Source organism: Protopterus annectens, chromosome 1.part0, assembly GCF_019279795.1.
Source record: "Protopterus annectens isolate FY-2018-M chromosome 1.part0, PAN1.0, whole genome shotgun sequence".
Lineage (NCBI taxonomy): Eukaryota > Metazoa > Chordata > Ceratodontiformes > Protopteridae > Protopterus > Protopterus annectens.
This window is the reverse complement of record NC_056725.1, coordinates 240,333,004-240,345,166: the sequence shown is the minus strand read 5'-3', so window position 1 is coordinate 240,345,166 and position 12,163 is coordinate 240,333,004. Positions and strand designations below refer to the sequence as shown.

At 44.7% G+C, this 12,163-nt stretch overlaps 1 protein-coding gene across 2 annotated transcripts in view; it reads left to right on the top strand.

Annotated features, from left to right (window-relative positions):
- The window catches only part of VTA1 (vesicle trafficking 1), a 1,322,571-nt gene that overhangs the window by 348,428 nt on the left and 961,980 nt on the right, over positions 1 to 12,163 (top strand). The window lies entirely within an intron of this gene.

Here is a 12,163-nt window from a genome sequence, read left to right as displayed (position 1 = left end):
CCGTGGGAGTCCGTTTTTCTACACCATACCCGAAAGGTCAGAAGGGTGGAAAAATGTGGTTTCGTAAACCCCAGGGAGTCATGCCTGACGCACGTGGTGAGTTTCCCTCCAGAGGCAGAGGAGGGAACAATAATAGACGCTGCCCGAGGGGCAGAGGGGGTCCGCAGAATCAGGGTAGCAGGGAATCTTTCTCTGACAAACCCTTCCAGCACCCCTGAGGGGCTGCCCAACTGTCCACCTTCGGAGGCAGTCGGGGGAAGGTTGTCACTGTACCCAGAAGCCTGGCAACTCCTCACACAAGACAAATGGGTACAGTCTATCATATCCGAGGGTTACAAAATTCCCTTCGTCCACACCCCTGTACAAAGAAACAGATCCCTTCCAGATGTCCCACCAGCGCTAAGGGATCAAGCAGTACTAGAAATTTCAAAACTGCTAAAAAAGAGGGCCATCCAGCCAGTCCCAGCAGACCAGCAAGGATCCGGAATTTACTCCAAGTTCTTTTTGGTACCGAAAAAGACAGGGGACTGGAGACCCATTCTGGATCTCAGCAGACTGAACAGGTCTTTCCAAAGAACAAAGTTCCGGATGGTCACACTTTAGTCCATTCTACCCTTTTTGGGTCAGGACAATTGGATGTGCTCTATAGACCTTCAGGATGCCTACTACCATATCGCGCTCCAGAAAGTTTCTCCGCTTCCGGCTGGGAGACAGTCACTATCAATTCAGAGCCCTGCCCTTTGGTCTCACCACAGCCCCCAGGTTGTTCACCAAATGCATGGCAGTGGCTACAGCTCACCTGAGACAACGGGGATTCCAGGTATTTCCATATCTCAACGACTGGCTCCTTACTGCTTCCACTAGTCATCAACTTCTGTGAGCCAGGGACTATACCATTCAGACTTGCTCCGAGCTAGGTATATCAATAAATTTCAAAAAGTCTGCATTGTCGCCTTGTCAGTCTATAACATTTATAGGCGCAGAAATAAATACAAAAGATCTGTCTGCAAAACTTCCTCCAGACAGAGTATCAGACATTCGCCGACATGTGCAAGTACTACTAAAGTGCAAAGACAATTCAGGCCAGATTTGTACTAAAAACATTGGGTTTTATGGCAGCAGCAATCATTCTAGTCCCCCTGGCTCGTTTCCACATGCGGATCCTTCAGTGGATGCTTTTTACCCAATGGTCCTTTCAACCGCTCCCAATGTCCCACAGAATAATGATCACTCAAACATGCAAAGACCACCTGGCTTGGTGGATGGTCTCCCCTACAGTTCTCCAGGGCAGACGATTTGTTCTTCCTTCTCCTGTTGCCATGTTGACCACAAATGCCTCCCTGATCAGGTGGGGGGGGGGCATTTTCAGGGCAGGACTGTCCAGGGCACTTGGCAATCCCTAGAATACCACCTGCATATAAACATCTTGGAGATGAGAGCGGTACTTTTAGCGTTGCAAGCTCTTCAGGACTCTCTACCTATCGGGACTATTGCAATTCAAACAGACAATATGTCTGTAGTGTAGTACATCAACAAGCAGGGCGGAACCAGATCCTACCCCTTATGTCGAGAAGCACTCAGACTCTGGCAGTGGGCGATCTCTTCCCAACGGTTTCTGATAGCAACGCACATCCCCGGGAAGTCCAGCGTCATAGCAGACAGGCTGAGCAGAGCCATTTTCATGCCTCACGAGTGGTTTCTCAATCAGTCAGTAGCGGACAAGATTTTCTGCAGATGGGGTCAACCTTGCTGCGACCTTTTCGCAAGCCCTCTCAACAGCAAGTGTGAAGACTTCTTCACTCTATTCCCCCTCCCTGGCCGTTCCCTCAGAGGCTCTAGTCCACGATTGGTCCTGGGGTGTTCTGTATGCATTCCCTCCTTTTCCCTTAATTCCCAAACTGATTCAGAAAGCGACCGCTTTGGGTTCCAGGATGATCCTCATTGCCCCTTTCTGGCCTCGACAAATTTGGTTCCCATTCCTGCATCGTCATCTGTTGGAGCAGCCCTGGAGTCTGGACCCAGTGCCGGACCTGTTGGTCCATCAGTCGGGCGGGCTGCACCAATCCCTTCAGTCTCTCAACCTCACAGCTTGGTTGCTCCACTTCCAACCTTAGCCAGGCTTCCACAGATTTCTCCGCCAGTACGTGAAATCATCCTTTCTTCGCATAAATCTACTACCAGAAAAACCTATGCTAGTAAGTGGAAACGTTTCTCCTGCTGGGCAGAGACCAGGAATATAGATCCTTTTACAACCCCTGTCCACACTGTTCTGGATTTTTTGGCAGAACTTTTTTGAGCAGGTTCCTCGTCTGCCACCATTAGGGTCCAATTGGCTGCTATCGCTAATTTCCATGCTGGCCTGTCAGAAACCAGCATCATGTCCCACAAACCTTGTAAGGCCTTTCTTAAAGGGATTATTTTACTTAGGCCCCCGGTTAGAGATCCCCCGCCTCCGAGGGATTTAAACCTGATATTAACTTCCTTGATTCTCCCTCCCTTTGAACCTGCGGCCTCCTGTTCTTTAAAATTCCTCTCCTGGAAGACTGTCTTCTTAGTAGCTATCACCTCAGTTAGAAGAGTGTCAGAACTTCAAGCCCTCTGCATTCGTCCTCCCTGTCTTGTTTTTCACAAGGATAGAGTCTCACTTAGAACGAACCCTTCCTTTTTACCCAAGGTTCCTTCTGAGACAAACCTGAATCAGACTATTGAGCTTCCTGTCTTTTTTCCTAGCTATTCAATCAGAGCTGAACAAAAGCTGCACTTTTTGGATGTTCATAGGCAATTACATTTTTATTTGGATAGGACAAAACAAATTAGGAAGTCAGACCAACTCTTCCTGTCTTATGCTGAGGGCAAGCAGGGCTTGCCAGTTTCTAAAGTATCTTTATCCAGATGGGTGGCTTCAATCATATCCTTCATTTACCAATTAAGACACAAAGAACTACCCGTAAAACCAAAAGCTCATTCCACCAGAGCATTAGCCACGTCGGTAGCTTTTCAAGCAAGGCTCCCAATGGAATCTGTTTGTGCTGCAGCCATGTGGGCCACTCCTCATACCTTTATTTCTCATTACAAGTTGGATATGGCCTCAAGGAATCGGGCTGAGTTTAGTTCCACTGTGCTCAAGAGTCTGTTCCGAAGAGCCACCCAGGACTAAGGTGATAGGGGCGCTGTCCCATCCAGCAAGAATGAAGGCGAGATTGACAACTTAACATTAAGAAGTTATGTACCTACCATAACGTTCCATGTTAGTTGTCTTCTTCTCGCCTTCTTTCTTGCGTCCCACCCGCCATCCCCTATCCTGGACAGACTGAGAAGAATCCTTCTGAGGCTGTATTCCTCTACTGGACTATTCCTAGGTTATGTCCCCCTCTGTTACCACTGTAGATAATCCTTATAGTTGGCACAGGTGTCTCCATGGTGTTAGCTCTACCAAACGAGATCTGGTTATTGGACGCCTAGCATTGTGGGATATAGGGAGGGCCTTGAGCCAGTGAATAGCTCTCCAGCTTTGGTATAGGCCGAGTGGGAGCCGAGGATTGGCTCCGAACCCATCCAGCAAGAAAGAAGGCGAGAAGAAGACAACTAACATGAAATGTTATGGTAGGTACATAACTTCTTATTCTCTTGCCAGTAACATGAAACGTTATGGTAGGTACATAACTTCTTATTCTGTTGCCAGTGCCAAGAGGCAAGAACTGAAGAATGGTCATCAAATATGTAGGTTCATAAGTGAGTACTAGGCTAGCCGCTCTTCTAAACCATTATAAGCCAAGCTAGTTAGCTAAATGATGTAAATAAAACTCTGCACCTTGTGTATGTGATGTAGACTTCTCAACCTTTATGCTAACTCCCAACCATGGAAGGGGTCCCTACTGGCCAGAAGTAGGATGACACAAGCATCACCAGCATGTCATAGTGTTCATGCTTCCCACTACCCTTGTTTAGGTAGTATGCATAGAGATCAGAAAGGCAGAGTCCAGCCTTCCCCGGCATACAATCTTGGCTGCAGGCAGATCATACCCATCCTGCACTGCTGTTTAAAACACGATTTTTTTTTTTTTTGCTCTTTAAGTACATGTCATTTCCTGTTTGTTGTCACATGATTTGTTTTTTTTCTATTTGTAATTTCCTGTTTGTAGCAGTCTGATGAAGTCCTGCATGGATGACTGACAGTGCTTACTGTTGCTATTATTAAAAGTGTTTTGATATTTAAAGTTTTGTAATTTGAAGCATCTTAAGTTTATGGCTCATTTTGTTTTTAAATATAAATAGTAACCTACAAGACTGATTCAGCAGTGCATCATTAAATGAATAGCTAAGAAAGCTGTCCAGCAACCTCAAATAGACTAGGTGTTTGACACGTGATCCATTGGCCAAACATGCACTTTTCAGGTCTGTTCTCCTTTGCATTAAGCACCTAACATCAGAATGTTGTGTATAACACGTGGACAATTCAGCATCTGTCCTAATGGTCCCATCTGCAAGACTGCATATGACTGTGATCCAGTGGTAACTGAAGAGATTGGAATCAGCAAGACCATTTTCAGTTTCATAGAACCTAGTTCACTACCTTGTTTAGTCACTGGAGAAAGAGTTTTCTTTTATACTCTGCATTAGAAAGAAAATCTGTTGATAGGCAAGGAGGCATTCTTATCAGATCAAGCTGCCTCAAGTGACTGTAAGAGCATCTCATCTGTGGGCTATGATAATATACCAGGTTGCTTTATATCACCAAATATGGCCTATCTTAACCTCTCCTTAACTTCTTTAATCTAAATCTCTTCACCAGTTACATTCCTGAAAAACAACCATTCAAATGCCATTACACAAGGGTGGCCCACAACCATTCAAATGCTATTACACAAGGGTGGCCCTATCACAGACCCTAATAACTATATACACATTAGTCTTGCTAGCTTCATATGCAGAACTGTGGATTGTATTATCTGAGGTCTCATTAATCTGGATGTTGAAAATCCTAGATCATCATCTGTTTCATTTTGTCAAAGGCAGTTCCTGCCTCATTATCCTCATGTGTTGGAAAAAGTCACCAAACCAGTGGATAGCATTTACAATATATCTCAACCTGGCCAAGGCCCTTGACACTCTTCCTCACATAGTTGTTCAGTCTTAGAAATGTGACTATATTTATTTAAGTACTTATTGCCATTTGATTACTGGGAAAATCTAATTGCATAGGTGCCTGTTTTCAGTTGAGGGTCAGGGAGAAAAGCTCCAAATCAGTACACAAAAGTTTTTAAGAAGAATAAAGCAATAAAACATCTACAGTTTAAACAATTATGCCAATGCAGACATAATATGAAAATACATGTTAAGAACAGATGCAACTTATATGACAGTATTTTAATATTTAGAGAAATTTTAGCCAGTTTAGAGAAGTTAAAGGTTAGTATAATACAAACAGGAATTGCAATACGAAGTGGGAGAAAAAATAATATGGTTATGGCATATTTCGATTGTCGGGGAGAGAAAAATGATTGTAATAAGGCAATGAGTGAAAAAGGGGAAGTAAAGAGGTGAATGGTATGACTAGGTACTTGCTTATATTTAAGGATGTAGGTTATCCAGAGATTGAGCAAGAAGAGAGCCATGTTTTGGTTAGGAGGTTCTTTAGAATCATTTTAAAGGACAGGTGTGGAGGGTATTGACCTGATGGATACAGGTAAGGAGTTCCAGGCCTTAGCAACATGGTACGAGTACAGACAATGCCTAACAGATTTGATGGGTTTGTGGACATTGAGGAGTTTTTGGTCATTGGATCATAGTGACTGAGTGGGATCCCATTTGTGTGGGAATGGTATTTAGTGCTTGATAAGCAGATGGATAATGGATAGATGTTCATCGTGCATACAGCTGCAGTAATCACAGATGGGTTTTCTGCCATGAGGCGGGTCCTCGGTCGGCCGAATTCCAAAGTCTAGGTCCGGCGTCGGTTGTTGTCACTTTCTTTCCTGACGTCAGTGAGGCAGGGGTATATAAGACACAGCCGACGCCATTTTCTTCAGTCTTTGAAGCAGAAGCAGTTCGCAAGTGCCGGTCCGCCAGCTCCTGAATTTACGAAAAATTGGAAACAAGTCTTCTTTAAAGCTAAGTACCAAACTTTTCTTGCCTCAGACCGATGTCAGAAAAAGTTAACAATTGTATTTCTTGTGGGAAGCAAATACCGCATAAGGATTTCCATTCCCTCTGCATACCTTGTTTAGGCCCAGACCACAACGTCTCGGGCTGTCGCTTTTGCGCTACTTTCAATAAGCATTGCCGCGCGGCTTGCCGCCGGGCGGAGTTCGCCCAACATCTTTTTGGTAAAGCCTTTGATTATAAAATGTCGTCGGAGACTCCGACTACCGTTTTGTCCAAAAAACGCAAGTGCAAGGACCGACACGCGAGGTCCGCGGTCCCCACCAACACCACGCCAAAACCGGCTACACGTGGTCCGATTCTCAGCGAGACGCCTATGCAGTCCCTGACTACCGACAACACTTCTTTGGCGGTGTCTTCTGTAACCGAGACCGCAGGTACCTCGGCCCATACCCAGACTACAACCACCGAAGCCACTGTGAGCGTTGAGCCTACTAATGTGGACAGGTCCACTTCCACCCATGGTGTCTTTAGACCCTCATCTTCCTTTTCCATTAAGGCCTTTACTAAGTCCAAATCAGCCAGGCATCCCAAGAGGCCTGTTGCACAGGGCCCATCTCCAGGCCCCATGCCTAAAAAGCAGATGCTTAAAATGGCTGAGGACTTAATTACTCTTATCAGGGGTTCCCAACCCCCTCCAGACAAGAGACCCAGAGTGGAGGAAGATTCTCCCTCTTCTGATCAGGGCTCCATTTTTTCAGAAAATTCTGATGTAGAGGAACACTCTTACTCCCCTTTTGAAGATTCTGATGCAGAGCAGTCCATTCCTTTTGTATCTCCTCCAGAGGATTTTTCTTTTGGGGAAACCTTGCACACCTTGAGGGAACACTTCCATTAGGAAGGCCAAGACTTTTCTGATTCCAAGAAAAGACTTAGGGAATTTCTTTTGTTACCTTAACACAGACCTCTGGCGATACCTCCTGTCTTGGACATACTTGATGATGTTTATTCGGAGGCTTGCCTTAATCCGGATTCCCTGCCTCCTGCCCCAGTCAAGCCTGATAGGTACTACAGAGTTCCTAACTCCCACCAATTTCTTTACAAAAGCCATAATGCTGACCCTGAAACCATTTCTCATGGCCCCAAGGGAATGAAGGCCTCTACTGCTAAGAATCCACTACCTTCCGAAAGAGAGTCAAGATCCTTAGAAAGGTGGGGAAAAAAGGTATATACCTCGGCCACCCTAGCGATGAGGGCCTTAAATTGTCAGTTTCATATGCTTAAATATCAGCAGTTTCTGTTATGTTATCACAATTAAGAAATAAAATGTCTCAGCCTGAACAACCAGATTTGAAGGAGTTGCAGGATATGATGTATAGTGCAGAACAAGTGGGTAAACACACCTTACAATGTGGCTATGATGCCCTAGAGGCCTCAAGTAGAGCTGCTGTTACAGGATCAGTCATGCCTGGCTTAGGGAACAAAGCTTGCCTGATCATGTGAAAGCTAAACTACTAGATGCTCCTTTACAAAAGGATGTGCTATTTGGTACTAATGCTGAGGAGATACTACAGAAAATGGAAGAAAAAGCCAAATCTATGCAAACTGTCAAAGCTTTTCTACAGGTTCAACCACAACGTTTTAGCAGAAATTGGCCTTCTAAAAACTGGTCCTTTCCAGCCATGGACAAGCCCCAAAGAGGTAGATACAGGCGCACAAGAGGCAGAGGACAATCACAAGGATCATATAGAGGCAGGCAATGGCAAACTCCAGCACCAAGAGGTGGCGAAGACAGTGCACAACAATACAGGAAACAAACCCAATGACTTCCTTCTTTCCATGCCAAGCAAGTCTCAGCTGGCAGCACCCTTGGGAGGAAAGCTGGCATTATTTACAAGAAATTGGCATATTGTCACAACAGACAAATGGATCCTGGACGTTATAAAGAGAGGCTACAGATTTCATTTTCACACTCTTCCAAAAATGAGAGGTATGCCAAACCTGCCACACAATCAAAGGGCAGAGGCACAACTACAAATTTCAAAGCTCATAGACATGAAAGCTATTCAAGAGGTACCTACTCACGAACAAGGTCATTCCAGGCTATTTCTGGTACCAAGGAAAGGAAGCGACTGGAGACCCATTTTGGACTTATCCATCCTAAACACATTCTTACTCGTACCAAAATTCGAGATGCTTACATTACATCAGCTTCTTCCCATGCTGGGCAAGGAGTTTTGGCTGGTAACATTGGACCTCAAGGAGGCATACCTGCATGTCCCAATCAGACAAAGCTGCAGAAGATACCTCAGATTTCTTGCAGGTTCAATTCACTATCAGTTCTCTGCATTGCCCTTTGGCTTATCTACTGCGCCCAGAGTATTCACGAAATGCCTGGCATCAGTAATTGCCTACTGCAGACTTCAAGGGATACAAATTTACCCTTATTTGGACGACTGCCTGATCCAAGCGGACAGCAAGCACATACTTCTGGAACATCTGGCTTATGTAACATGGTTACTGAATTCCCTGGGATACACAGTCAACAAAGAGAAATCCAGGCTAACACCATCTCAGAAAATAACTTTCCTGGGTGCCAACTTGGAAACAAACACCCAGATGGCCTATCTTACGCCAGAAAACTAACTCAGTACTTCAAAATACTAGCAAATTGTACCAGGCTTACTGCAAGGAAAATCCTGCAGGCTCTGGGCTTCATGGCATCTTGCATTCTTTTAATCCCATGTGCAAAGTTGCATATGAGGAAACTTCAATGGTACCTAAAAAAACCTATGGTCTCAACACAGCCACAGTTTGGAAACAATAATACCAATAATTCCATGTTTGCAAAAGGAATTTCTATGGTGGGCCCAAGCATGTCAAACAAACACAGGTCTCCCATTCTGCAAGCCTCAAGCAAATCAAGTCATCACAACAGATGCCTCAGATTACGCCTGACAGACAGGTGCATTCAGGGCAAATGGTCCCAAAAGGAAAAGCACCTTCACATCAATCAGAAATAAATGCTAGCAGTGATAAATGCAATTACAGCTTTCAAGGACCTCCTGCATCCAGGACAATTATTGATAAGAACAGACACCACCACAGTAATGTGGTACATAAACAAACAAGGAGGAACAGATTAGCCATGACACTTTGGAACTTGGCTCTGGAATGGCAAATCGAACTTCAGGCACAGTACTTGCCAGGTTTGGAAAACACGCTGGCAGACAATCTAAGCAGAAATATGACAGATCCACACGAATGGAAGTTGCATCCTCAAGTGTTTACAAAGATAATCCAAGTGTGGGGGAGGCCAGACATAGATCTCTTTGCCGCCCACAGGAATCATCAATTGGAAAAGTTCTGTTCAAGGACCTTTCATCCAAAGGCCTGGAGAGTGGACGCCCTTTCATTCAGTTAGGCAGCATGGACAGTTTACGCTTTCCCACCTCTGCCTCTTCTGCCCAAGGTACTCTTGAAAGCAAGAGCAGACAGACCGAAGATGATACTGATTGCTCCAGACTGGCCAAGACAACACTGGTACCCACTCCTGAGGAGCCTAACACATACTCCTCCCTGGTACCTACCTCTAATGCCTCTTCTGCTGACTCAGCACAGCTACAAAACTATTCACAGTCAGCTGAAAACACTCAATCTCGCTGCATGGAAAATTCCTTAACACCACAACAGACCCTACTCCCCAAAGAGGTGCAGGATGTCATTTTGGAGGCCAGAAGGCCATCTACTAGAAAGGCTTACTCTGCAAAGTGGAAATGGTTTTGCGCTTGGAATGAGAAAAAAGGCCAGGACCCTAGAAAACTGAATTTGCCTCCGGTATTACAGTATCTAGCTGAGCTGCTGAACAATGGACTTTCATTTTCCTCCATAAAAATCCATGCCTCAGCCATTTCTGCAGAATTCAACACTGATCCACCCTTATTCTCTCACCCACTCTTAAGACAGTTCCTCAGAGGGGCTAAGAATATAAGACCACTAAGGAAACAACCAATACCAGCCTGGCATCTTAATTACATTCTAGAAAAATTAACATTGCCTCCCTTTGAACCAGCTGCCTCAACAGATTTGCAATATTTGTCCTGGAAAACAGCCTTCCTTCTGGCCATTACCTCAGCTCGTAGGGTTTCGGAACTACAAGCCCTCATGGCTGTGCAGCCCTTTCTCATCTTCCATCAGGACAGGGTTTCCCTTCGAACCAACCCGTCATTTATGCCTAAAGTGGTATCCAGGGTAGCTTTAAATCAAGCCATACAATTACCTACCTTTTACCCCAATCCTCAAAACAAAGGGGAAAGGCTGTTACACTTCTTAGACATCCATAGACAGCTACGTTATTATTTGGACAGAACAAAGCCTTTCAGGAAATCAGAACAACTTTTTGTGTCCTATGCTGTAGGAGCTCTAGGGAAGCCAGTTACCAAACAGACAATTTCAAAATGGATAGGCCACTGCATACAGTTTTGTTACTCCTATCATGGAAAATCTGTCCCTACAGGCATCAGATCCCACTCCACCAGGGCCACAGCTACCTCTACAGCCTTCCTCAGAGGAGTTCCTACCAAAGATATTTTGGAGGCAGCCACTTCTGTGCATACCTTCACAAAACACTACCATCTGCCTTTATATTCCAAAACTAGAGCAGGCTTTGCCACTGCTGTGTTGCAGGGCATTCTGGCTCATCTCAGTTCCACCTAGTGCCTACAACCCTGTGCGTAGCTTTGGGATTCTACCCATCTGTGATTACTGCAGCTGTATGCACGATGAACATAGTACAGTTTTGTACCTACCATAAATGTAGATGTTCGAGTGCTAATACAGCTGCAGTGCAGTTTTCCCTCCCTCCTTCCCCTCTTGGTAAAGGCCTAGGGCCTAACCCTTCTTCATACAACCTGATTGGGTTATCCTTCTATGGTATATTTGCTTGCAACTACTGATTTTTGATTATATTGCATTGCATGTATATATAAATATAGTTTATGTATTGCCTTCCTTCTGGGGGCACCTGACATCTGGGGCAAGAAAGACTGAAGAAAATGGCGTCGGCTGTGTCTTATATACCCCTGCCTCACTGACGTCAGGAAAGAAAGTGACAACAACCGACGCCGGACCTAAACTTTGGAATTCGGCCGACCGAGGACCCGCCTGACAGCAGAAAACCCATCTGTGATTACTGCAGCTGTATTAGCACTCGAACATCTACATTTATGGTAGGTACAAAACTGTACTTTTTATAGGTGGTGAGAAGCTGTGTATGTGTTAGCTGATGAGGTAGTTTTAACACTGATAGGCTTTTTAGTGTTATACAGTGGTGGGTTTTGAAAGGGTATTTGCTGCAAGTTTAGCCACTTTGGTGTAGTATTGTTTAAGTTTTGCTTTTTGTGATGCCTGCAGGTTAGTAAGAGTGGGAGTGCCATGAAGTACTTTGTGGAGGAGGTAAGTAGTGGCAAGTGTAGTTGTAGTTGCATTGGTGAGAAAAAGTTTGGCTCTATAAACCATCCCTACTTTTTAATTTTTTTAATGCAATTTTGTATATGCAAGTCGAACTTAAAATTGCTGTCCACTATCATATCTGATAATTTGCTGTGAGAAGTGACTTCAATAGTTGTATTATTGAGAGAGGATTTAAAATTTTGTTTTTTCATGAGGGAGGGAGTTGGGGAAAAAATTAGTATTTTTTTTGGGAGGGGGGTTGAACATGAGTTGTGAGTTACAAAGCCAAGTTTCCGAGGCTCAGTATTTTTTTCGAGATGTGCAAGGTTGTCTGATGTGCATATGAGTGCGGAGTCATTTGCGCATTTTATTAGGAGGCCTGTTTGGATGTGGGGGGAGATTGATAGTGTGAATTTTAAAGATGAGTGGACCAAGGATAGAGCCTTATGGAACAGCACTGATGGCTGGGGGTTATGGAAAGAGAGTGGAGTGCCATTTTGTTCACTGATGCCTGCTGGGCTAGTAGATTGTAAACTATAGAAGGATGGGTTGATGTAGGGCGGCCACAGTGGTGCAGCAGTTAGCGTTGTCGCCTCACAGCAAGAGGTTC